Below are 26601 nucleotides of genomic sequence, written 5' to 3' on the forward strand. Positions count from 1 at the left end.
TTCCTAATCTGGGAAGGGAAACAGGCATTCAGATCCAGGAAATAGAGAGATCCCCCCCTAAAATCAATAAAAACCGTTCAACACCTCGACATTTAATAGTGAAGCTTGCAAATTCCAAAGATAAAGAGAAGATCCTTAAAGCAGCAAGAGACAAGAAATCCCTGACTTTTATGGGGAGGAATATTAGGGTAACAGCAGACCTCTATCCAACAAGAGGACTTAATAATCCTCAATATATATGCCCCGAATGTGGGAGCTGCCAAATATTTAAGCCAATTAATAACCAAACTGAAGAAATACTTAGATAAGAATACACTTATACTTGGTGACTTCAATCTAGCTTTTTCTACCCTCGATAGGTCTTCTAAGCACAACATCTCCAAAGAAATGAGAGCTTTAAATGATACACTGGACCAGATGGATTTCACAGATATCTACAGAACTTTACATCCAAACTCAACTGAATACACATTCTTCTCAAGTGCACATGGAACTTTCTCCAGAATAGACCACATACTGGGTCACAAATTGGGTCTAAACCGATACCAAAAGATTGGGATCATCCCCTGCATATTCTCAGACCATAATGCCTTGAAATTAGAACTAAATTATTCACCATGACCAAGTAGGATTTATCCCTGGGACACAAGGCTGGTTCAACACTCGTAAAACAATCAGTGTGATTCATCATATCAGCAAGAGAAAAACCAAGAACCATATGATCCCCTCATTAGATGCAGAGAAAGCATTTGACAAAATACAGCATCCATTCCTGATCAAAACTCTTCAGAGTGTAGGGATAGAGGGAACATTCCTCAGCATCTTAAAAGCCATCTACGAAAAGCCCACAGCAAATATCATTCTCAATGGGGAAGCACTGGGAGCCTTTCCCCTAAGATCAGGAACAAGACAGGGATGTCCACTCTCACCACTGCTATTCAACATAGTACTGGAAGTCTTAGCCTCAGCAATCTGACAACAAAAAGACATTAAAGGCATTCAAATTGGAAAAGAAGAAGTCAAACTCTCCCTCTTCGCCGATGACATGATACTGTACATGGAAAATCAAAAAGACTCCACCCCAAGATAGCTAGAACTCATACAACAGTTTGGCAGCGTGGCAGGATACAAAATCAATGCCCAGAAGTCAGAGGCATTTCTCTACACTAACAATGAGACTGAAGAAAGAGAGATTAAGGAGTCAATCCCATTTACAATTACACCCAAAAGCATAGGATACCTAGGAACAAACCTAACCAAAGAGGTAAAGGATCTATACCCTAAAAACTATAGAACACTTCTGAAAGAAATTGAGGAAGACACAAAGAGATGGAAAAATATTCCATGCTCATGGATTGGCAGAATTAATATTGTGAAAATGTCAATGTTACCCAGGGCAATTTGCACGTTTAATGCAATCCCTATCAAAATACCATGGACTTTCTTCAGAGAGTTGGAACAAATTATTTTAAGATTTGTGTGGAATCAGAAAAGACCCCGAATAGCCAGGGGAATTTTAAAAAAGAAAACCATAGGGATCCCTGGGTGGCGCAGCGGTTTGGCGCCTGCCTTTGGCCCAGGGCGTGATCCCGGGGACCCGGGATCGAATCCCACATCGGGCTCCTGGTGCGTGGAGCCTGCTTCTCCCTCTGCCTCTCTCTCTCTCTCTGTAAAAAAAAAAAAAAAAAAAAAAAACCATAGCTGGGGGCATCACAATGCCAGATTTCAGATTGTACTACAAAGCTGTGGTCATCAACACAGTGTGGTACTGGCACAAAAACAGACACATAGATCAATGGAACAGAATAGAGAACCCAGAAGTGGAACTTCAACTTTATGGTCAACTAATATTCGATAAAGGAGGAAAGACTATCCACTGGAAGAAAGACAGTCTCTTCAATAAATGGTGCTGGGAAAATTGGACATCCACATGCAGAAGAATGAAACTAGACCACTCTCTTGCACCAGACACAAAGAGAAACTCAAAATGGATGAAAGATCTAAATGTGAGGCAAGATTCCATCAAAATCCTAGAGGAGAACACAGGCAACACTCTTTTTGAACTTGGCCACAGTAACTTCTTGCAAGATACATCCACGAAGGCAAAAGAAACAAAAGCAAAAATGAACTATTGGGACTTCATCAAGATAAGCTTTTGCACAGCAAAGGATACAGTCAACAAAACTCAAAGACAACCTACAGAATGGGAGAAGATATTTGCAAATGACGTGTCAGATAAAGGGCTAGTTTCCAAGATCTATAAAGAACTTCTTAAACTCAACACCAAAGAAACAAACAATCCAATCATGAAATGGGCAAAAGACCTGAACAGAAATCTCACAGAGGAAGACATTGACATGGCCAACATGCACATGAGAAAATGCTCCGCATCACTTGCCATCAGGGAAATACAAATCAAAACCACAATGAGATACCACCTCACACCAGTGAGAATGGGGAAAATTAACAAGGCAGGAAACCACAAATGTTGGAGAGGATGCGGAGAAAAGGGAACCCTCTTACACTGGTGGTGGGAATGTGAACTGGTGCAGCCACTCTGGAAAACTGTGTGGAAGTTCCTCAAAGAGTTAAAAATAGACCTGCCCTGACCCAGCAATTGCACTGCTAGCGATTTACCCCAAAGATTCAGATGCAATGAAACACCGGGACACCTGCCCCCCGATGTTTCTAGCAGCAATGTCCACAATAGCCAAACTGTGGAAGGAGCCTCGGTGTCCATCGAAAGATGAATGGATAAAGAAGATGTGGTCTATGTATACAATGGAATATTCCTCAGCCATTAGAAACGACAATTACCCACCATTTGCTTCAACGTGGATGGACTGGAGGGTATTATGCTGAGTGAAGTAAGTCAATCGGAGAAGGACAAACAGTGTATGTTCTCATTCATTTGGGGAATATAAATAATAGTGAAAGGGAATATAAGGCAAGGGAGAAGAAATGTGTGGGAAATATCAGAAAGGGAGACAGAACATGGAAGACTCCTAACCCTGGGAAACGAACTAGGGGTGATGGAAGGGGAGGAGGGCAGGGGGTGGGGGTGACTGGGTGACGGGCACTGAGGGGGGCACTTGACGGGATGAGCACTGGGTGTTATTCGATATGTTGGTAAATTGAACACCAATAAAAAATCAATTTATTAATAAATTAATACTCCATAAATTTATTATTAAATAAATAAATAAATAAATACTCTCCCAAATCCACCATATGTGTGTTTTCCCAGAGCATGTGTTGTAATGCATTAACTATACTCCAGATTTATATAATGGTCCCGTAAATTTTAGTTTTAATATGAAGTATATATTCACTGAAAACAATAGCAAAAATGTTAAGCTTAATTTAAAACAAAATAAGCATTACATCATTATATAATAATCTTAAAATATCCACCAGCAGATGGCAATAGAATCTTAAATACTACTGGTAATAGGAGATTAAATAATTTAATAAGATAAATAAGTTTAACTAATTAATGAAAATAAAGATGTATGTTTTTCCAGCATCAAGATTTTTGTGTTTTTTAAATGTCGTTTTAAAAACCACAAAAAGTCATTAATTTTTTAAATTAAGTTTCAAAATTCTAGTTAACATGTAGTTTATATTAATTTCAAGTGTACAGTATATTGATTCAACAATTCTGTTATTATTGAACAATTATTCAGTGCTCGTCATGACAGGTGCGCTCCTTCAATCCCATCACCTGTTCCCTAATCCCCTTCCCTACCTCCCCCTGGTAACCAATAGTGCGTTCTCTGTAGTTCAGAGTCTGTGTCTGGATTTGTCTCTCTCTCTCTTTATCCCCCTTTGCTTGTTTCTTTTTTTTCTTAAATTCCAATATGAATGAAATCATATTGTATTTGTCTTTCTCTGACTGTAAAAGTCATTAATTTTATGAGTTTAAAATATGCAGTATCATTATAATTCACCTTTCATTGTAAAATAAAATTATATATGCTATTTCTGAATTTATGATAAGTCAGGGTCTATATGCAAGTATTATTGATTTCTAAGGTTCAAAATAAGTTTATTTATTTATTTAAAGGTTTATTTATTTTAGAGAGAAAGCATGTACAGGTCCTATATATGTGATTTTTTCTTTATTTTGAAATAGTTTCAAACTCAAGAGATAAGCATAAAAATTAGTTCAAAGAATTTCCATATACCTTTCACCAACTTTTCCAAATCTTGCCATTTTACTATATTTACATTCTCCAAGCTACATTTTTTTCTACCTACTGAGATAAAAATGACATATTACATCGTGTAAGTTAACAAAATACAATTTTAAGTGAAAAAATCCCATTGTAGAAGAATATTGGAAGAATCCAATTTTTGGATATATGTATGCCCATAGAAAACAAACTATCAAGGAAAAAATTATCAAGAATCCCATATTACTCTGATGTACTTACAAAGAATCATGAACACCTGGAAATGGCTTTAAGCTGTGATTCACAAACTCTGCTGACCACTGGCATCACCTGTGTCCAGGCCACATCCATACAAATTTAATAAGAATCTGAGAATATATCTGGGATCAGAAACCTCTAAAGTTCCCAGTGCAATTCTAGTGTGAATCTAGGGTTAAGAGCCACCAGTTTATTCTTCTGCATGTGGATGTCCAATTTTCCCAGCACCATTTATTGAAGAGACTGTCTTTCTTCCAGTGGATAGTCTTTCCTCCTTTGTCGAATATTAGTTGACCATAAAGTTGAGGGTCCACTTCTGGATTCTCTGTTCCATTGATCTATGTGTCTGTTTTTGTGCCAGTACCACACTGTGTTGATGACCACAGCTTTGTAGTACAACCTGTAATCTGGCATTGTGATGCCCCCAGCTATGGTTTTCTTTTTTAAAATTCCCCTGGCTATTCGGGGTCTTTTCTGATTCCACACAAATCTTAAAATAATTTGTTCCAACTCTCTGAAGAAAGTCCATGGTATTTTCATAGGGATTGCATTAAACGTGCAAATTGCCCTGGGTAACATTGACATTTTCACAATATTAATTCTGCCAATCCATGAGCATGGAATATTTTTCCATCTCTTTGTGTCTTCCTCAATTTCTTTCAGAAGGGTTCTGTAGTTTTTAGGGTATAGATCCTTTACCTCTTTGGTTAGGTTTATTCCTAGGTATCCTATGCTTTGGGGTGTAATTGTAAATGGGATTGACTCCTTAATTTCTCTTTCTTCAGTCTCATTGTTAGTGTAGAGAAATGCCTCTGACTTCTGGGCATTGATTTTGTATCCTGCCACACTGCCAAACTGCTGTATGAGTTCTAGCAATCTTGGGGTGGAGTCTTTTTGATTTCCACGTACAGTATCATGTCATCGGCGAAGAGGGAGAGTTTGACTTCTTCTTTGCCAATTTGAATGCCTTTTATTTCTTTTTGTTGTCTGATTGCTGAGGCTAGGACTTCTAGTACTATGCTGAATAGCAGTGGTGAGAGTGGACATCCCTGTCTTGTTCCTGATCTTAGGGGAAAGGCTCCCAGTGCTTCCCCTTTGAGAATGATATTTGCTGTGGGCTTTTCGTAGATGGCTTTAAAGATGTTGAGGAGTGTTCCCTCTATCCCTACACTCTGAAGAGTTTTGATCAGGAATGGATGCTGTATTTTGTCAAATGCTTTATCTGCGTCTAATGAGAGGATCATATGGTTCTTGGTTTTTCTCTTGCTGATATGATGAATCACACTGATTGTTTTATGAGTGTTGAACCAGCCTTGCATCCCGGGGATAAATCCCACTAGGTCATGGTGAATAATCTTCTTAATGTACTGTTAGATCCTATTGGCTGGTATCTTGTTGAGAATTTTTGCATCTGTGTTCATCAGGGAAATTGGTCTATAATTCTCCTTTTTGGTGGGGTCTTTGTCTGGTTTTGGAATTAAGGTGGTGCTGGCCTCATAGAACGAGTTTGGAAGTACTCCATCTCTTCCTGTCTTTTGGAACAGCTTTAGTAGAATAGGTATGGTTTCTTCTTTAAATGTTTGATAGAATCTGCCTGCAAACCCATCCGGCCCTGGACTTTTGTGTCTTGGGAGGTTTTTGATGACTGCTTCAATTTCCTCCCTGGTTATTGGCCTGTTCAGGTTTTCTATTTCTTCCTGTTCCAGTTTTGGTAGTTTGTGGTTTTCCAGAAACACGTCCATTTCTTCTAGATTGCCTAATTTATTGGCATATAGCTGCTCATAATATGTTTTTTTTTTATTTTATTGGTGTTCAATTTACTAACATACAGAATAACACCCAGTGCCCGTCACCCATTCACTCCCACCCCCCGCCCTCCTCCCCTTCTACCACCCCTAGTTCGTTTCCCAGAGTTAGCAGTCTTTACGTTCTGTCTCCCTTTCTGATATTTCCCACACATTTCTTCCCCCTTCCCTTATATTCCCTTTCACTATTATTTATATTCCCCAAATGAATGAGAACATATAATGTTTGTCCTTCTCCGACTGACTTACTTCACTCAGCATAATACCCTCCAGTTCCATCCACGTTGAAGCAAATGGTGGGTATTTGTCATTTCTAATAGCTGAGTAATATTCCATTGTATACATAAACCACATCTTCTTTATCCATTCATCTTTCGTTGGACACCGAGGCTCCTTCCACAGTTTGGCTATCGTGGCCATTGCTGCTAGAAACATCGGGGTGCAGGTGTCCCGGTGTTTCATTGCATTTGTATCTTTGGGGTAAATCCCCAACAGTGCAATTGCTGGGTCGTAGGGCAGGTATATTTTTAACTGTTTGAGGAACCTCCACACAGTTTTCCAGAGTGGCTGCACCAGTTCACATTCCCACCAACAGTGTAAGAGGGTTCCCTTTTCTCCGCATCCTCTCCAACATTTGTGGTTTCCTGCCTTGTTAATTTTCCCCATTCTCACTGGTGTGAGGTGGTATCTCATTGTAGTTTTGATTTGTATTTCCCTGATGGCAAGTGATGCAGAGCATTTTCTCATATGCATGTTGGCCATGTCTATGTCTTCCTCTGTGAGATTTCTGTTCATGTCTTTTGCCCATTTCATGATTGGATTGTTTGTTTCTTTGGTGTTGAGTTTAATAAGTTCTTTATAGATCTTGGAAACTAGCCCTTTATCTGATATGTCATTTGCAAATATCTTCTCCCATTCTGTAGGTTGTCTTTGAGTTTTGTTGACTGTATCCTTTGCTGTGCAAAAGCTTCTTATCTTGATGAAGTCCCAATAGTTCATTTTTGCTTTTGTTTCTTTTGCCTTCGTGGATGTATCTTGCAAGAAGTTACTATGGCCGAGTTCAAAAAGGGTGTTGCCTGTGTTCTTCTCTAGGATTTTGATGGAATCTTGTCTCACATTTAGATCTTTCATCCATTTTGAGTTTATCTTTGTGTATGGTGAGAGTGGTCTAGTTTCATTCTTCTGCATGTGGATGTCCAATTTTCCCAGCACCATTTATTGAAGAGACTGTCTTTCTTCCAATGGATAGTCTTTCCTCCTTTATCGAATATTAGTTGCCCATAAAGTTCAGGGTCCACTTCTGGATTCTCTATTCTGTTCCACTGATCTATGTGTCTGTTTTTGTGCCAGTACCACACTGTCTTGATGACCACAGCTTTGTAGTACAACCTGAAATCTGGCATTGTGATGCCCCCAGATATGGTTTTCTTTTTTAAAATTCCCCTGGCTATTCGGGGTCTTTTCTGATTCCACACAAATCTTAAAATAATTTGTTCTAACTCTCTGAAGAAAGTCCATGGTATTTTGATAGGGATTGCATTAAACGTGTATATTGCCCTGGGTAACATTGACATTTTCACAATATTAATTCTGCCAATCCATGAGCATGGAATATTTTTCCATCTCTTTGTGTCTTCCTCAATTTCTTTCAGAAGTGTTCTATAGTTTTGAGGGTATAGATCCTTTACATCTTTGGTGAGGTTTATTCCTAGGTATCTTATGCTTTTGGGTGCAATGTAAATGGGATTGACTCCTTAATTTCTCTTTCTTCAGTCTCATTGTTAGTGTATAGAAATGCCACTGACTTCTGGGCATTGATTTTGTATCCTGCCACGCTACCGAATTGCTGTATGAGTTCTAGCAATCTTGGGGTGGAGACTTTTGGGTTTTCTATGTAGAGTATCATGTCATCGGCGAAGAGGGAGAGTTTGACTTCTTCTTTGCCAATTTGAATGCCTTTAATGTCTTTTTGTTGTCTGATTGCTGAGGCTAGGACTTCCAGTACTATGTTGAATAGCAGTGGTGAGAGTGGACATCCCTGTCTTGTTCCTGATCTTAGGGGAAAGGCTCCCACTGCTTCCCCATTGAGAATGATATTTGCTGTGGGCTTTTCATAGATGGCTTTTAAGATGTCGAGGAATGTTCCCTCTATCCCTACACTCAAATACAAAAGCTAACCTTACACATAAAGGAGCTAGAGAAAAAACAGCAAATAGATCCTACACCCAAGAGAAGAAGGGAGCTAATAAAGATTCGAGCAGAACTCAACGAAATCGAGACCAGAAGAACTGTGGAACAGATCAACAGAACCAGGAGTTGGTTCTTTGAAAGAATTAATAAGATAGATAAACCATTAGCCAGCCTTATTAAAAAGAAGAGAGAGAAGACTCAAATTAATAAAATCATGAATGAGAAAGGAGAGATCACTACCAACACCAAGGAAATACAAACGATTTTAAAAACATATTATGAACAGCTATACGCCAATAAATTAGGCAATCTAGAAGAAATGGACGCATTCCTGGAAAGCCACAAACTACCAAAACTGGAACAGGAAGAAATAGAAAACCTGAACAGGCCAATAACCAGGGAGGAAATTGAAGCAGTCATCAAAAACCTCCCAAGACACAAGAGTCCAGGGCCAGATGGCTTCCCAGGAGAATTTTATCAAACGTTTAAAGAAGAAATCATACCTATTCTCCTAAAGCTGTTTGGAAAGATAGAAAGAGATGGAGTACTTCCAAATTCGTTCTATGAAGCCAGCATCACCTTAATTCCAAAGCCAGACAAAGACCCCGCCAAAAAGGAGAATAACAGACCAATATCCCTGATGAACATGGATGCAAAAATTCTCAACAAGATACTGGCCAATAGAATCCAACAGTACATTAAGAAAATTATTCACCATGACCAAGTAGGATTTATCCCTGGGACACAAGGCTGGTTCAACACCCGTAAAACAATCAATGTGATTCATCATATCAGCAAGAGAAAAACCAAGAACCATATGATCCTCTCATTGGATGCAGAGAAAGCATTTGACAAAATACAGCATCCATTCCTGATCAAAACTCTTCAGAGTGTAGGGATAGAGGGATCATAATATGTTTTTAAAATCGTTTTTATTTCCTAGGTATTGGTGGTGAGCTCTCTTTCTCATTCATTATTTTATTAATTTGAGTCTTTTCTTTTTCTTTTTTAATAAGGCTGGCTAATGGTTTATCTATCTTATTAATTCTTTCAAAGAACCAGCTCCTGGTTTTATTAATCTGTTCCACAGTTCTTCTGGTCTCTATTTCATTGGGTTCTGCTCGAATCTTTATTAACTCTTCTTCTTCTGGGTGTAGTATCTATTTTATGTTTTTTCTCCAGCTCCTTTAGGTGCAAGGTTTGCTTTTGTATTTGAGTTCTTTCCAGTTTTTGGATGGATGCTTGTACTGAGATGTATTTCCCCCCTCAGGATTGCTTTTGCTGTATCCCAAAGATTTTGAACAGTTGTATCTTCATTCTCATTAGTTTCCATGAATCTTTTAAATTCTTCTCTAATTTCCTGGTTGACCCTTTCATCTTTTAGCAGGATGGTCTTTAACCTCCATGTGTTTGAGGTCCTTCCATACTTCTTCTTGTGGTTTAGTTCTAGTTTCAAAGCAATATGGTCTGAAAATATGCAGGGGACAACCCCAATCCTTTGGTATCAGTTAAGACCTGATTTGTGACCCAGTATGTGGTCTATTCTGGAGAAAGTCTATGTGCACTTGAGAAGAATGTGTATTCAGTTGTGTTTGGATGTAAAGTTCTGTAAATATCTGTGAAATCCATCTGGTCCAATGTATCATTTAAAGTTCTTGTTTCTTTGGAGATGTTGTGCTTAGAAGATATCAATTAGAGAAAGTGCCGTGTTCAAGTCTCCAAGTATAAGTGTATTATTATCTAAGTATGCCTTAACTTTGGTTATTAATTGATTGATATACTTGGCAGCTCCCACATTCGGGGCATAAACATTCATGATTGCTAAGTCCTCTTGTTGGATAGATCCTTTAAGTATGATATAGTGTCCCTCTTCATCTCTTACTACAGTCTTGGGATAAACTTTAATTTATCTGATATAGGGATTGCTACCCCTGCTTTCTTTTGTGGACCATTTGAATGGTTAATGGTTCTTCAACCTTTCATTTTCAGGCTGGAGTTGTCCTTACGTCTAAAATGAGTCTCTTGTAGACAGCAAATAGATGAGTCTTGCTTTTTTATCCAGTCTGAAACCCTGCCCCTTTTGATGGGATCATTAAGCCCATTCATGTTCAGAGTTACTATTGAAAGATATGAATTTAGTGTCATCATAATCCCTACTCAGTCCTTGTTTTTGTGGATGTTTCCTTGGACTTCCTCTTTCTTTTACAGAGTCCCTCTTAATATTTCTTGCAGAGCTGGTTTGGTGGTCACATATTCTTTCAGTGTTTCTGCCTATCTTGGAAGCTCTTTATCTCTCCTTCTTTTCTGAATGAGAGCCTTGCTGGATTAAGTATTCTTGTCTGCAGGTTCTTCTCATTTAGGACCCTGAATATATCCTGCCAGCCCTTTCTGGCCTGCCAGGTCTCTGTGAAGAGGTCTGCTGTTACCTAATACTTCTCCCCATAAAAGTTAGGGATCTCTCTTGCTGCTTTAAGGATCTTCTCTTTATCTTTGAAATTTGCAAGCTTCACTATCAAATGTCGAGGTGTTGAGCAGTTTTTATTGATTTTAGGGGGGGGGTCTCTCTATTTCCTGGGTCTGAATGCCTGTTTCCCTTCCCAAGTTAGGAAAGTTCTCAGCTATGATTTGTTCAAATACATATTGTGGACCTCTCTCCCTTTCGGTGCCCCCTGGAATCCCAATTAAACCTAGATTTTTCTTTCTGAGACTGTCATTTATTTCCCTTAACCTTTCCTCATGGTCTTTTAATTGTTTTTCTCTTTTTTCCTCAGTTTCCTTCCTTGCCATCAACTTGTCTTCTATGTCACTCACTCCTTCTTCTACCTCATTTACCCTCATTGTTAGGACCTCCAGTTTGGATTGCATCTCATTTAATTGATTTTTAATTTTGCCTGATTAGATCTAAATTCTGCAGTCATGAAGTCTCTTGAGTCCTTTATGCTTTTTTCTAGAGCCACCAGTATTTATACTTGTGCTTCTGAATTGGCTTTCTGACATTGAATTGTAATCCAAATTTTGTAACTCTGTGGGAGAGAGTACTGTTTCTGATTCTTTTTTGGTGAGTTTTTCCTTCTAGTCATTTGGTCAGTGCAGAGTGGCTAAAAATGAGTTTTACTGGAAAAAGGAAGGAAAAAGAGAGAAAAAAAGGGGGGGGACAAACAAAAAACAAAAAACAAGGTGGGTATCCTCTGATTCTATATAGTGTAAGTCCCTAGACTTCCCCTGTAATTTTGCAGCGCTGCTTGGTCAAGAACTTGCTCTCCCCCTGTCCTTCCAGCTGGTCTTCTGGGGGAGGGGCCTGCTGTGCTGATTCTCAGGTGTGTGCATCTGGGGGAGCTGCCCTGCCCCTGCCAGGTGCACAGTTCAGTGAGAGCTGTTTATCCTATGAGGCTCCTGCTCCCTGGTGGCCCTGTTCAGTCCCAGGCACAAGGTGACACCAGGAAGAACAAGAACAGTGGCGGTGGCCAGCTCTCCTGTCCTGGAGTCAGCTCCAGCAGTAACTAACACAGCTCCCGGTCCACAGGGGCATGGATGCTCCAGGGGCGGGGGCGCTGACCTGCACAGCTTGGGGCACTGGGGCAGGAGTGTCCTTGCTGTCCTGTGTCCTCCCCACCTCCACCTGTCCCGGGGGGAGCACCAGATCCTGGGCTGTGTCCCCCAGCACCTTGGGCTCCGGGGCCTGCGCCGCTGGAATCACTGCTCTCAGGGCCGCGCAGCCCCCTCTGCCCTAGCCGCCTCCGAGCTGCTCCCAGGCCCCGCTGGCCATGCGCTGCAGCCCTTTTAGGGAGCTCGGCCGTGGCTGGGGCACGCTCTCCCCCGGGTGCACTTCCTCTTTTAGAAACTCCAGGAATCTGGGGGCTCCACTGCCCCTCCTAGTATCCTGCTGGAGCTCCCTGCGAGTGCCTTTTCCTCCGGGAAGATTGGTGAAGCTCCTGCTTCTCCAGGCCTGGACTTTCCTGTCCTGGGGGCACTCGCCTTAGCCCTCTCCTTGCGGGGGCCCCTCCCCCTTGGATGCTTTTTTATTTATTTTTTTCCATCTTCCTACCTTGATAAAAGCGCGAACTCTTCTCTCTGTAGCATTCCAGCTGTTCTCTTTTACATCTCAGGCCTAATTCATAGGTTTTCAGGATAATTTGAAAGTTATCTAGGTAAGTTGGTGGGGACAGGTGACTTGGGGAGCCTACTCTTCCGCCATCTTCACCCGCCTCCCTAATGGTGTGGATTTTGGCTTTTTGAGGCAAACAGGTTCTTGTGTCCTGGTCCTATCATTGGTTGTAAAAAATAAAATCACTATGGATTTCCTATTTGGGTGAATTTTGCATATCTTATTTTAAAATATCATTTCTATTTCTTTTTCTGGCTTCATATTGTACAGTTTTACATTATATGAAGTCCACTTATGGAAAACACTGAAAACCACTACTTTGTCTAACTAAAATTCACAGTGGAATGCTTTTGTCAGGAGTTTTAGAGAACATTTCTTGGAATGCCAAAATCAAAAATGACAAAGGACTAGGAAAGGTATGCTAAACATGTAAATAAGGGTATTCTCATCTTTCTGTTGGCCCTAAGTTCTTTGTCACATTCTATAATATTTTTTTTTTATTCAAATTGTGTCACTTCCTTGAGTCTGCAGGGCAGTGTGAGCTCTCTGGGGGCAGGGAGTATCTCTGCTCAGGGTAGAGACAGACCAAAGCCTGGATGAACGGGTGCACAAATGAATAAGAGATATGAAGGGTGAGAGAGAATTATCTGTTTAGCAAAATTAACTTTTGATGAACCTTATTATATTAATATGTTTGCAAATACATGGTGCTTTGGATATTGAAATTTTTCATGTTGACTATTTCAATAAATGATTTAGGGCTCCTTAATTTGTAAGGTACAAAGATACGCTTGAATTACTGGGAGGATAAGGATGTTTATTTTCAGAATATTAAGCGGAAAACTTCCAAATATCAAAAAGGAGTTATAATAGCTTTTAAACTGAAATTTAGAAATACCCAGATAAATGAAATTATAAGATGTAGATGTATTTATGTATTTAATCAATTGTTTCCCAGACCCATATTATTGATTCCTCAGTTTTGAACAACTTCTAAAGATTCTTGAGTTTCTGTTTCCTCATCTAGAGAATGTTTATATACTCCACTCACTGTGAGGTTTACATGATAACTTTAATTTAAAAACAAACACACAAACAGCTCATTGTCTATTATAAATGCTAAACTATAATATCAATTTCTTTTTCCATTCCTCCACTTAAAAAAACAAAAATAATTATGCTTTGCTTATGCAACATTATCTGATTTAATAATGGTCACAGCAATAAATTATGTGAATGGATTATGAAAATGTAAAAGAGCTTCACAAATACTTGTTTGGTGATGATACCAGCCACTCAAGGTAAGAGCTGAACAAACAGGACCCAGAAGCTTTGAGAACTGATCCTCTTTTTTGAAAAAGTATAAATCAAGGATATGAATTCATTTGAGTGCTCAGAAATGAAGATTAAATTCAGATAAACAAACATAAAAATTCAATATAGCCTACAATGAAATATTTAAAACAAGTCATTAATGAACTTTAATTTCCAAATAGATGGAAAATGGTCATTTATGTTTGTAGGTATTTCCTTCGTGTTTGATTTCTTAATAAGAGGTTGTCTTTCATTGCTTAGCTCAGAACAAAAACTCCATTTCCAACAGTGAGTCTTTATAAATAGATTTATAATTATTATTTCCAGTTTATATTTTTAAAAAGCATCCACTGGAATAATGTGAATTATTTGTGTAATTATTTCATGTCTTTGATGTGTTTGCAAAGTGCAGAATATTTAATGAGCCTGAAATAAAAAGTGGCAGAGCCAGAACACCTCTTATGCCTTAGAGATCATCCCTTTCAAACCTCTACCTCTTTTCCAATCACCTTTTTGAAACAATGATAGCTGAGGTGCCCTCAAATCCAGGATTGTGTGAGGAGCAACAAGCAGAGAGCAATCGGTGGAAACTTTGTAGCTGGAACTGGATATAGGATCCAGCTCTGAGGCTCTTCCATCCCCAGGACCAGGAGGAGGCCAGCCTGCGAGGCTTCCTTGTGGAGGGGAATGTGTGCCCTGCAGGTTGTATTTCTCTGCTGCAAACATGTGCGCTAGACCCCCTGCATGTAGGACATCTGAGCACACAGTAATGACAGGAAATTAGGTTTAATGAGTAGGTATTGGAATATTTGCCTTCATATGAGCAGAATCATTTACTGGACACCAAATAAAAACAAAATCCCACACTTATTCTGTTCATTTATTTTCAGTTAGAAAGTATTATATCTGGCAGAATTCTAAGAGCCAGAGAGTTTCCTTCAATGAAGTGATTGACTCTCTTTAAAAATTAGTCAGTTCTTACTCACCCTCTGGTATTTTCATAGGAAAAAAATGTTTTTGTTTGTGAAATGGAGGTAAATTGTTTTGTTGAGTGTTTCCACTGATCGATCTACTTAGATCACTTTTCCCTGTTTGTGAACAGTGAGACCTTACCATCCTGATGACAAATACCCACCATTTGCTTCGACGTGGATGGAACTGGAGGGTATTATGCTGAGTGAAGTAAGTCAGTCGGAGAAGGACAAACATTATATGTTCTCATTCATTTGGGGAATATAAATAATAGTGAAAGGGAATAGAGGGGAAGGGAGAAGAAATGGGTAGGAAATATCAGAAAGGGAGACAGAACATGAAGACTCCTAACTCTGGGAAACAAACTAGGGGTGGTGGAAGGGGAGGAGGGCGGGGGGTGGGTGACTGTGTGGCGGGCACTTAGGGGGGCACTTGACGGGATGAGCACTGGGTGTTATTCTGTATGTTGGCAAATTGAACACCAATAACAAATAAATTTATTATTAAAACAACAAAAACAAACAAACAAAAACAAAAACAAAAAAACCCAAAAAATTTATTTACATATGACAATAAAATTGACTTTTAAAAAGTCTTTTAAAAAGGACTTTTTAAAATTCCTCATTATCTTTTATGGAGTCAAAAATTTATGTTCATAACTATTAAAATATATAAGAGGCACCTGGGTGGCTCAGTTGGTTAAACAGCAAACTCTTGATTTCAGCACAGATCATGGTCTTAGGGTCCGGGGATAGACCCCCAGGTCAGGCTCTGAGCTCAGCAGGGGGTTGGCTTGGGATTTCTCTCTCTCTGCCCCTCTCCCGCTCTCTCCCTAAAATAAATAAATAAATCTTAAAAAAACAAAACATTTAAATGATTTAAATTTTGTTTTTCTTACTGTAAAAATTATGCAAGGTAAGTGTAAAAAATGTGAATATTAGATGTTAATATTTTGGGTTTACCTCTGGCCTTTCATATGTTCCAAAATTAATAACTTAGAGCACACTGTTTAAACTTGTGTTTTGAAGTGCAGTCTACTATATCTTAAATATCTTTCTATGCTAATTAAAAATTCTTTTGCAATATTCAAGTGGCTTATATTTACCAGTGATTTTATATTTTTTTTTAATTTTTATTTCTTTATGATAGTCACAGAGAGAGAGAGAGGCAGAGACACAGGCAGAGGGAGAAGCAGGCTCCATGCACCGGTAGCCCGACGTGGGATTCGATCCCGGGTCTCCAGGATTGCGCCCTGGGCCAAAGGCAGGCGCCAAACCGCTGTGCCACCCAGGGATCCCTCTACCAGTGATTTTAAAAGACTGTATCATTAAATAGAACTTTAGTGTTTTAAAAGTAAAGACTGAAAAAAAAGAAAAACCTGAAGACTGCTCTCACAAATATCCATGTTGTTAAATGTTTGAAGATACAGTCATGTTGATTTCCCTCAGAATAAATTCCAAGAACTGGATTTGCTAGGTCATATACTTTTAGAAAGCTTTTGACTTAAACCGTCAAATTGCCCACCAGTAATGTTTTATAACACGAATTCTCTTTAAATAAAACCATGTGAAACATATCACTTTTAGGTGGCTGAGGGCAATGGTGTTTAGTTAAGAACTCCAACAGGAAGTTTCCACTGTTGGGAGGTGCAAAGAAAGGTAAGAGACCACGGTCATGGCCCCAGGGCTGGAGAGGCTATTGGCAATGGGAAGCCAGGAGCCACTTGCACAGTCTGCAACAGGCTGCCCGGAACAGACAGGGCGACTGTGGGGGCGTCAGACCCTTGCGCAGATTGTGCTTCGCCTTTTCAAGCCTCCGGCTCTCACAAACTCCTCCTCTGTGCTCCCTACTTGCTCCTTTCTGACCTTCTTTCCTTTGTGGATGCACCAGTGACACTGGCTGCTTAACTGCTCATGGTCCTTCCACCGTGAAGCTCTTGACGCTGCAAGTTGACCTGCCATGCTGGGCTAGCACCATGCATTTTACCACCATGCCAGCAGCTACCATTGATAAGAATCCTGACAGTCTCTTGTATTTTGAAAGAACTGATTTTTAAATCACCTAATACAAATTTTTCTTCTTTTTAAATAAATTATTTTGTATTGGTGTTCAATTTGTCAACATACAGAATAACACCCAGTGCTCATCCCGTCAAGTGTCCCCCTCAGTGCCCGCCACCCAGTCACCCCCACCCCCCGCCCTCCTCCCCTTCCACCACCCCTAGTTTGTTTCCCAGAGTTAGGAGTCTTTCATGTTCTGTCTCCCTTTCTGATATTTCCCACTCATTTTTTCTCCTTTCCCCTTTATTCCCTTTCACTATAATTTATATTCCCCAAATGAATGAGACCATACAATGTTTGTCCTTCTCCGATTGACTTACTTCACTCAGCATAATACCCTCCAGTTCCATCCATGTTGAAGCAAATGGTGGGTATTTGTCGTTTCTAATACAAATTTTTCTTACCATTACCAGGACACAATAGGAGCTATTTCTCTTTTCCATTTAACTGCTAACTTCTCATCACATACAAATTATCAATTTTAGACAGTGATGTCATAAATACAACAGCCTATTTCTTGAACCTCCTGTAATTCTCCAAGTGTGCTCCTTGGATCATCAGCAGCAGCAGCACCTGCGTACCTGCGCACCTGCTGGGAATGTGAATTCTCAGACCCCATCCTTCTACTGAATCAGAAATTCTGGGCATAGAGCTCATGGCTTTGTTCAGACAAGTCCTCCAGGTCATTCTGATGCAGGCTTCACTGGACAGCCATCTAGCTGCGACAGTGCTCTGACTCAGGAGACTTCCTTAGGTCAGGATGATTTTGGAAGAGTGTAATTTAATAGCAGAGAAGACCTCTTCCTCATCTCTGTGTGTACTGGAATAGTTGTGGTATCTAGAGCCTCAGAGGTAACTAAAATATGTGTGGGATCAACCACGTTTCCTTGGAAAATAATAGTAAAACCGCCTGGGGGTGGAACTGGGCTGGCAGGCCGCATGTTTGAGCAGGAGTTAATTTGGAAATGATTATCAACATTCATGGTTGGAGCAGTTTTGCATAACCAGTGACTCACAACAATTTTGTGTGTCTTAAAATAACATGGTGAAGATTAACAAATTTAATTCCCGAAACACATGGGTGTCCTGTGGGATTTTGTGTCATGTTTACATGCTGTGTTTCCCCAATGACAGGCTGTTACTAATCCTGTCCCACAGGCCCTGTGTTCTCAGTAGGCTTTGATCTGGGTTTGGTTGATAGCAATTTCCTCATTCTTTGAACTCAGAGTCTTCCCATGACCCTGGAGGCTCCGATGGCTCTCCAGCAGCCATCTCAGGTCCTCAACATCTATCCCCATGAACTCAGATGTTAGCAATTTGCCCTGTATTCCAGTTCTTCAGACCCCATTGACACAGCAGACGTTCTGAACTGGCTAAGCCTACCTGGGGGCAACCCCCCACCCCGGGTTCAGGGAAGTCCATCTTTCTTTGCAGAGATTTGCCTGGTCCCCTTCTTTCGTCTCAAGTGTCTCCCTGCACAGGGACTCTTGCCGCCTGCCTTGGGCATGCTCAGATGTCAATATGCCCACAGGGACCTCTTGCTACGTGCCTCCCAGCTGCTGCCCTACCATTCTCCCTAACTCGTCCCCCTCACGGTGGTGCACTGACCCATCTGCTTCTAATCCCCTGCCCAAAGTGGCTTACCTAAACGGACTCCTGCCAAGTGATTGGTGAAATGATGACCAACACTGCAATATCTTCTTTTCCTTGGCGTGTGGTTCCTGTGAGGCCAGAGGTCCTTCTTCTCCCATCAGAGGCTCCTTTCCTTGGCTTCTGGGAGAACACTTTCTCTTGTGCCCCTTCTGACTTTATGGAAGTCCTTTCTCAGCTGCTGTTATTTTCTACCTAGTCTCTAAGGATTTTATTTTTTTAAAAATTTCTATTTATTTATTATTTATTTGAGAAAGAGAGAGAGAGCATGAGCAGGGGAGGCGGTGGAGGGAGAGGGGGAAGCAGACTCAGGGAGCCCCACATGGGACTCGATCCCAGGACCCTGAGATCATGACCTGAGCTGAAGGCAGATGCTTCACTGACAGGCACTCCTATTTCCTATCTATTCTCTAAAATTTGTTTTTCCTATTCATGAAACGTATAATATGAGGGTTACATCTATTTCAGGATTCTTAGGTATACTAAAGATTTCATGAAACATGCCTGGCACAGTATCTTGATGCAGTTGGGATTCAGTAACTAGTTGTCAGTAAAGGTAGAATGGTTAAGATTCAAACTCTGGACTCAGACTTCCTGCATTCACATCCTGTCTGTGTCACTTTTCAGCTTTGTGACATTGGGAAAATTCTGCAGCCTCTCTGTTTCTTTATCTCCTCTTCTGTAAGATGAAGACCTTCATAACATCATTAGGATTCAGTGCTGTAGTGTGCTCAAAACACCTAGTACAGTGCCTGGGGAGGAATGAGTTCTCAACAATCATTGTCTACTAATAAAAAACCTTATTTTATTATTCAATTTTGCCATAAAATAACCCTAAACCAGCTTTAACTTTCTATTCAATGACCCCAAGCCTTCCCACTTTATTTTTTTTTTAATTTGTTTTTTTTATTTATGATAGTCACACAGAGAGAGAGAGAGGGGCAGAGGGAGAAGCAGGCTCCATGCACCAGGAGCCTGACGTGGGATTCGATCCTGGGTGTCCAGGATCGCGCCCTGGGCCAAAGGCAGACGCTAAACCGCCGCGCCACCCAGGGATCCCTAAATCTTATTTTTTTCTTTGAGTAGCTATAATTAACCTTTAAAAAAGGATTTAAGTAACGTGAACACATTTTCTACCAGTAGTCGAAGGGCTCTTTCTGCCAGGTGAAGGCTGTCCCTCCTTCTACTACTTACTTTCATGAGGAAGCCAGGTCTACTCTCATTTTTGGAAGTTTTAAAACCAGTCAAGGTCTGTGTCGGTGGCGAGAGGCATTGGAAGCCTGAGATCTATGTCCTGGCTCCCCCCACAATCATCATATGACTTTGCTCAAAATCTTCCCCTCTGAACTTCAGTTTCTAAATCTGAGAAATGAAAATATCTGCTTTGAATATGATGTGCATATAACAACATCCGAAACTACAAATGGCAAAGAGTTATAAAGTGCAAATTTAGGAAGCACTCTTCAGGTGTGAAATGTAGCCAGACTACTCTATTTACAACCTTATTTAGTGTCTCAATGATCTAAATTTTGGCTATTGTCACAAAATGAGTTTATATGCTTTATGACTCATTTAACTGTGCTGCCGTAGCTTCCTGTTGTCACTCTATCTGCACTCCCATTTTCAAGTCTATGATCACCTCAACTTTATTCTAATGGTTTGAAGTCTTTAATCTCAAGAATTCAACATTTTTCAAACAAATAATTTTGCCTCCTATCTAATGGAACATTGAAAGAAAAATCAAAACAAATAGTAACTGTCCTTAGAGACATGTGTAACCACAATAAAACAAAAAAATACAGCTAATAGCTCCAAGTGTTGCATCTTTAAGCAAAAACACTATGTCTCTTCTTGTTTTTAGTATAATACTTTAAAATTGGAAGAAAATTCGGCATGAAAAACAAGAAAAGCTAGTTGGTGATGCAAGTATGTTTTTGATGAGTGCATGAGCTATGAGAGCACAATGTTGACTGATGAGTCCCCACCTGTGTCTATGAGACTGTGATTGCACTGGCACTGAGGATGTGTGCATGGTTGGTCCAGATTTGGGGTGTACGTGACTACCACTGTTTGTGTTATACATGATCAGGAGAATGAACAGGAAGAATATGGAATCCACTTAACACATGTGGTGTCGCCAGGAGGAGCATGATTCTGCCAGCATTGACTAGACTTATCTCTGATATGTTTTCAATCTGCAAAACTGAGAAGCTAGTAAATTTGTATCAATTTAGACTCTTTTCTTCAATGAGAAGTGAGTTGAAGGTGGGTGGATGGAGACCCTCTGTTTTCTTCTATCCATAAATTGCCAATATAGAAATTTATGCATATGTATTTCATATTCATTTTTTTGATACAAGAAGAATGTCATGAACTTTATGTGGGTCATAGTTTTCTTCTTTTTTTCCCCCTTAGCTTGCAACTTACTAAAAGAGTAAGTTGTTTTGCAAAGATCATTAGGTAGATTTTTTGTTTGTTTGTTTGTTTTAATCGTGTATTTCTAATGTTTTGTGTGCAGAAAATCTTACTTGCTCTTTCCCAGCTGGAAATGATATCTCTTATATATTTTTATTTTTGGATCTCTTTTATGACATGTTTCACTTCCTGTTTTAGTTCATAGATACCTAAATGTGTTTTATTTTTCCTATTAGAATGTAAAACAGCCTTGAGAAATGATGTTTTATATACTGTATTTCCAGTATTTATAAATAGAATATATAAGTAAATTAAAAACTTCCCACTTTGAATAGCAACAGCAAAAAACATCTATAGTCCCTAAAAGAGAACAGAGATCCAGTGGAAAATGTTCCTGGAAAATGCAGCTCTGCTGTTTTCTGGGTACTAAGGAGCCTATGAGTTGGTGTGACTTCAGGCAACATGTTCCTTCTAAGTTTTTTCACCTGTAAAATGAAAATATGTCTGCCTCATAGAACTGATGAGAAGGTCTAAGTTAGGAAACACATAGAACTCCAAGGTGCTATAGAACTGTTAAGAAACCACACCATATGCAAACGGGAATGTGGAGCTTTCACTCTCACATTTAACTTAGTTTACAGTCCTCAGGAGAAATATATAAGCCAAACATTAAGTATATGGAAGAACATCAACCTCATAGTAGGAACTCAGAACCGAATTTGCTGAACTGAATTACTGTTAACTTCAATTATCCAAAAAGCTTCCCTTAGAGAGTCAAGGATGGAAGGCTCTAAGCTGGCACACAGGAATAGCGTTATTGGATTTGTGCTCAGATCATGATTCCACAGAGCTTTGGATCCATCCCATAAGAGAGCTGTTGTTGGAAAGCACTGTGTAGGATTTTACTTAGAGGAATCAGCATTGACTCCTTTTTTAATCGCTCAACAGAAGTGGCACTCAGAAATTACCTTTGAGTTATCCAGCTGCTGGAAATCTAAGAGCTGTCCAGAGGCAAGAAATACTTAAAACTTAGAGTGGTTAAGGTAAGTAGATGCTGAAGACAATTTTCACTAGTGATTGCTGTCAACTGGAGTGATAGCAGTTGGTAAGACCTATTCCTTTATTGAACTTATTCAATGCCTACTTGTGACAGCTGCTAGTTAGCCACAGGGATTCAGGTGATGGTAAGGATGAAAATCCCTTCCAACCCTTCAGAGTAGCTCTTGGAAGGTACTGTCACAAGCGCTGGCATCAATGAGTCCTGCACTAGTGGTGGCCTCCACACCCCAGGATCCATGAATGACTCACTCTGACAGAAGCACCTGTGGAGTAAAACCAGCGGTTTCCCCAACATCCAATATGAAGCATCCTAACATTCAGGAGAAGAATGATGATCACTGAGCTTTAAAAATAAACTTTTATTTTCCAAAAGGAAAGTCATGGCTTGATTCCCTTGTCAATTGACACTGAGTAATTTCCTTCATCTGTGTGCAGTTCTCTCTTACATTGTGTAGCACTTTCTAGCTTACACTGCAGCTAACTCTTCTTAAAGGGAAGAGAGGCTAGAATTAAGCATTGCTGGAAAAACTATATATGAAGATACTCATGCTTTAATAAGAAGTCTAAAATAGTCTCTAAAAAGTTGGGTGACTCATTAGTAACATTCTCTTCCCACGGCCTCCTGCCATATAATTTTGACCTGCAGTGACCTCCCCTGTACTTTTAGATGGACATCAGCATCTAGTATTTATTATGGTACCTTGGAAAGATGCCAAAAGATCAAACAGAGCATGAAAATATTTGTAGGATGGAAATGCATTCTATAGACTCTTAAGTATCACTCTAAGAAGTTGATGTATTGGGTGAAATAAGAAAATTGAGATTACTTGCTTACAAAACATAGGAGTTTTCTTTTAAAATTTTGTAATTCAGAATGGCTTGCTTACATTTTATGGATTTACTGGTTATAGCTTCAGATGAAGAGCATGGACCTTGAGGTCTGCCTGGTTGTGTTTTTTTTTTTTTTTTAGATTTTATTTATTCATTCATGAGAGACAGAGAGAGAGAGAGAGAGAGAGGCAGAGACACAAGCAGAGGGAGAAGAAGGCTCCCTGCAGGGAGCCCAATGTGGGACTCGATCCCAGGACTCCAAGATTACACCCTGAGCCAAAGGCAGATGCTCAACCACTGAGCCACCCAGGCATCCAAGCCTGCTTGTGTTTCAACATCATTTTTGGTACTTACCTTATAGATTGGTCCATTAGGAGAATCGAATAAAATAATGCATGTAAAGCATTTAGTAGAGTGCCATGCCTACATCCTAATAATCATATATAAATGTGCATTCATGGTGATTTTGTTATTCCCAGTCATTTACATCTAAGTAATACGTTTGTTCATTCCCTACCATATACCTCAGGGAGTGTATCATTCAATGTCATACTACTTTGTTCAAGAAACAATATTCTGTCAGTGATTGGCTGTTAAAGGGAGATTTAAAGGCTTTTGGCCTAATTTTAGGACAGTTCTGAAAAGGCCTTTCAGCCTCAGAACAATCTGTTGGATTAGTTCAAGTCTCATTTGTGACTTCATGTTAATGGGCCACCATAAATCTAACCAAGTAGGATGCCAAAAACAGTTGCTATGCTGGATATGGTGTCTTTGCTAGAGCAGGTTAACACTCTTTTGCCTGCATGGGATGTGAGTCATCGATATAGTAAATGCATTCTTGCGCTTACTCATCAAGAAAGAAGATTGGAAGCTAATCTCTTATAGTCACAAGAAAGGGTTAATAGTCTACAAAATCTTACCCAAGGCTACATTAATCCTACTATTTGTCATAATTTAGTTCAAAGGGACCTGGGTTATCTTAAAATACTGCAGAAGACCATTGTTCCCCTATATTAATGATGTCATGTCAATGGGATGTGATGAGTAAGAGCTGGCACATATTCTGAATGCTTTGGTAAAATATTTCCCGCTCCAAAAGGCAGAAAAAACCTGACATAGTTTTCTAGGAGAATTTAGTGACATGTAAAGTGTTTATGAATCTAATGGTCTGGGGTGTACCTTTACATACTTTCCAGAAAGTGGGGTGGTTATTGCTCCTTGCCCCTAAAGAAGAAGCACAAAGCTTGGTAGGGCTTTTTTGGGGTTTGTAGTCAACACAGTCTCCACATGGGGTTACTTTAATGCTCAATTTATTTATTGATATGAAAGCCTTTTCACCCTGAGAGATTCAGATCAAGATCAGGAAAGGTCACTGTAGCTGGTCTAGTTTGCAAAACGAGCGGTTCTGCCACTTGGGCTATACAACCCAGCAGATCCCATAATTCTGATGTTACCTGTGGTAAAGAGAGATGCTTGGACCCTGAACTTTATGGGCAACTAATATTCGATAAAGGAGGAAAGACTATCCATTGGAAGAAAGACAGTCTCTTCAATAAATGGTGCTGGGAAAATTGGACATCCACATGCAGAAGAATGAAACTAGACCACTCTCTTTCACCATACACAAAGATAAACTCAAAATGGATGAAAGATCTAAATGTGAGACAAGATTCCATCAAAATCCTAGAGAAGAACACAGGCAACACCCTTTTTGAACTCGGCCATAGTAACTTCTTGCAAGATACATCCACAAAGGCAAAAGAAACAAAAGCAAAAATGAACTATTGGGACTTCATCAAGATAAGAAGCTTTTGCACAGCAAAGGATACAGTCAACAAAACTCAAAGACAACCTACAGAATGGGAGAAGATATTTGCAAATGACATATCAGATAAAGGGCTAGTTTCCAAGATCTATAAAGAACTTATTAAACTCAACACCAAAGAAACAAACAATCCAATCATGAAATGGGCAAAAGACATGAACAGAAATCTCACAGAGGAAGACATAGACATGGCCAACATGCATATGAGAAAATGCTCTGCATCACTTGCCATCAGGGAAATACAAATCAAAACTACAATGAGATACCACCTCACACCAGTGAGAATGGGGAAAATTAACAAGGCAGGAAACAACAAATGTTGGAGAGGATGCGGAGAAAAGGGAACCCTCTTACACTGTTGGTGGGAATGTGAACTGGTGCAGCCACTCTGGAAAACTGTGTGGAGGTTCCTCAAACAGTTAAAAATATACCTGCCCTACGACCCAGCAATTGCACTGTTGGGGATTTACCCCAAAGATACAAATGCAATGAAACACCGGGACACCTGCACCCCGATGTTTCTAGCAGCAATGGCCACTATAGCCAAACTGTGGAAGGAGCCTCGGTGTCCAACGAAAGATGAATGGATAAAGAAGATGTGGTTTATGTATACAATGGAATATTACTCAGCTATTAGAAATGACAAATACCCACCATTTGCTTCAACGTGGATGGAACTGGAGGGTATTATGCTGAGTGAAGTAAGTCAGTTGGAGAAGGACAAACATTATATGTTCTCATTCATTTGGGGAATATAAATAATAGTGAAAGGGAAAATAAGGGAAGGGAGAAGAAATGTGTGGGAAATATCAGAAAGGGAGACAGAACGTAAAGACTGCTAACTCTGGGAAACGAACTAGGGGTGGTAGAAGGGGAGGAGGGCGGGGGGTGGGAGTGAATGGGTGACGGGCACTGGGTGTTATTCTGTATGTTAGTAAATTGAACACCAATAAAAAAAAAATAAATAAAGAGAGATGCTGTTTGGAGTTTCTGGAAGACCAAAGAGAGAAACACAGTACAGCCCCATAGAGTTCCAGAGTAAGGACAAGCCTATATAACTATAGACGATTCCTTTTATTTTTAAGATGAAACTGAGATTTATTTATTTTTTATAAATTTATTTTTTATTGGTGTTCAATTTGCCAACATATAGAATAACACCCAGTGCTCATCCCGTCAAGTGCCCACCTCAGTGCCCGTCATCACCCAGTCACCCCCACCCCCCACCCACTCCCCTTCCACCACCCCTAGTTCGTTTCCCAGTTAGGAGTCTTTCATGCTCTGTCTCCCTTTCTGCTATTTCCCACTAATTTTTTCTCCTTTCCCCTTTATTCTCTTTCACTATTTTTTATATTCCCCAAACTATAGACGATTCCAACAGCTCTGGATGCTACTGGGCTCTAAGAGAAACCCAGTGTCTCACCATGGGGCCTATGTGACCACAATTCCAGAACTGCCCATCAGAGTTTGGCTGCTGCTAGATATACCAAGTCATAAGATCAGGTGAATGAGAAGCTACCCTATGATGGGGGCACATCTCAGGGTTGGTGTAGAAGTCACCAGTAGGCTAACATGATAAGTGGCCCAGACACTCATCACCTACCACTATTGTGGATGCTTATTTTCAGCCTCAATTTATATATGACAGGTGATGGAGGGTGCCCCGTGACCAGCTGATGAAGGAAGGAAACGGTTAACTTGATCACAAGGACGGTGGCTAAAAGTGGACACCCAACTCTCTACACCCCCTTGAGGATGGCCTTGAAAACCAGGCAAGGTGAAATCCTCCTTGTGGGCAGAGCTGTGTGTGGAGGGGAAATTGTGCAAGACAAGGGTGTGTGTGTGTCCATAGGGCATGGTGAAAAGTCTCCCTGGCTGGCTGGGGCTGTACAGGAAGAAAACTGGAGAAAGTCCAGGTCAGGAAGGGGCATTAATTTACCAG

At 40.1% G+C, this 26601-nt stretch overlaps 1 long non-coding RNA gene across 3 annotated transcripts in view; it reads left to right on the forward strand.

Annotated features, from left to right (window-relative positions):
• Nucleotides 1-20561: 20561 nt before the first annotated feature.
• Nucleotides 20562-26601, forward strand: part of LOC111096106 — a 34900-nt gene continuing 28860 nt past the window's right edge. Inside the window, exons 1-3 of one of the 3 annotated variants that reach the window (XR_005358858.1) lie at nt 20562-20794; nt 21893-21987; nt 26308-26436. This is a non-coding gene — a long non-coding RNA (uncharacterized LOC111096106). The remainder of the gene's footprint in view (nt 20795-21892; nt 21988-26307; nt 26437-26601) is intronic. The other 2 variants (XR_005358860.1, XR_005358859.1) reach the window with 2 other exon arrangements.

This window comes from Canis lupus, chromosome 5, assembly GCF_011100685.1.
Source record: "Canis lupus familiaris isolate Mischka breed German Shepherd chromosome 5, alternate assembly UU_Cfam_GSD_1.0, whole genome shotgun sequence".
NCBI lineage: Eukaryota > Metazoa > Chordata > Mammalia > Carnivora > Canidae > Canis > Canis lupus.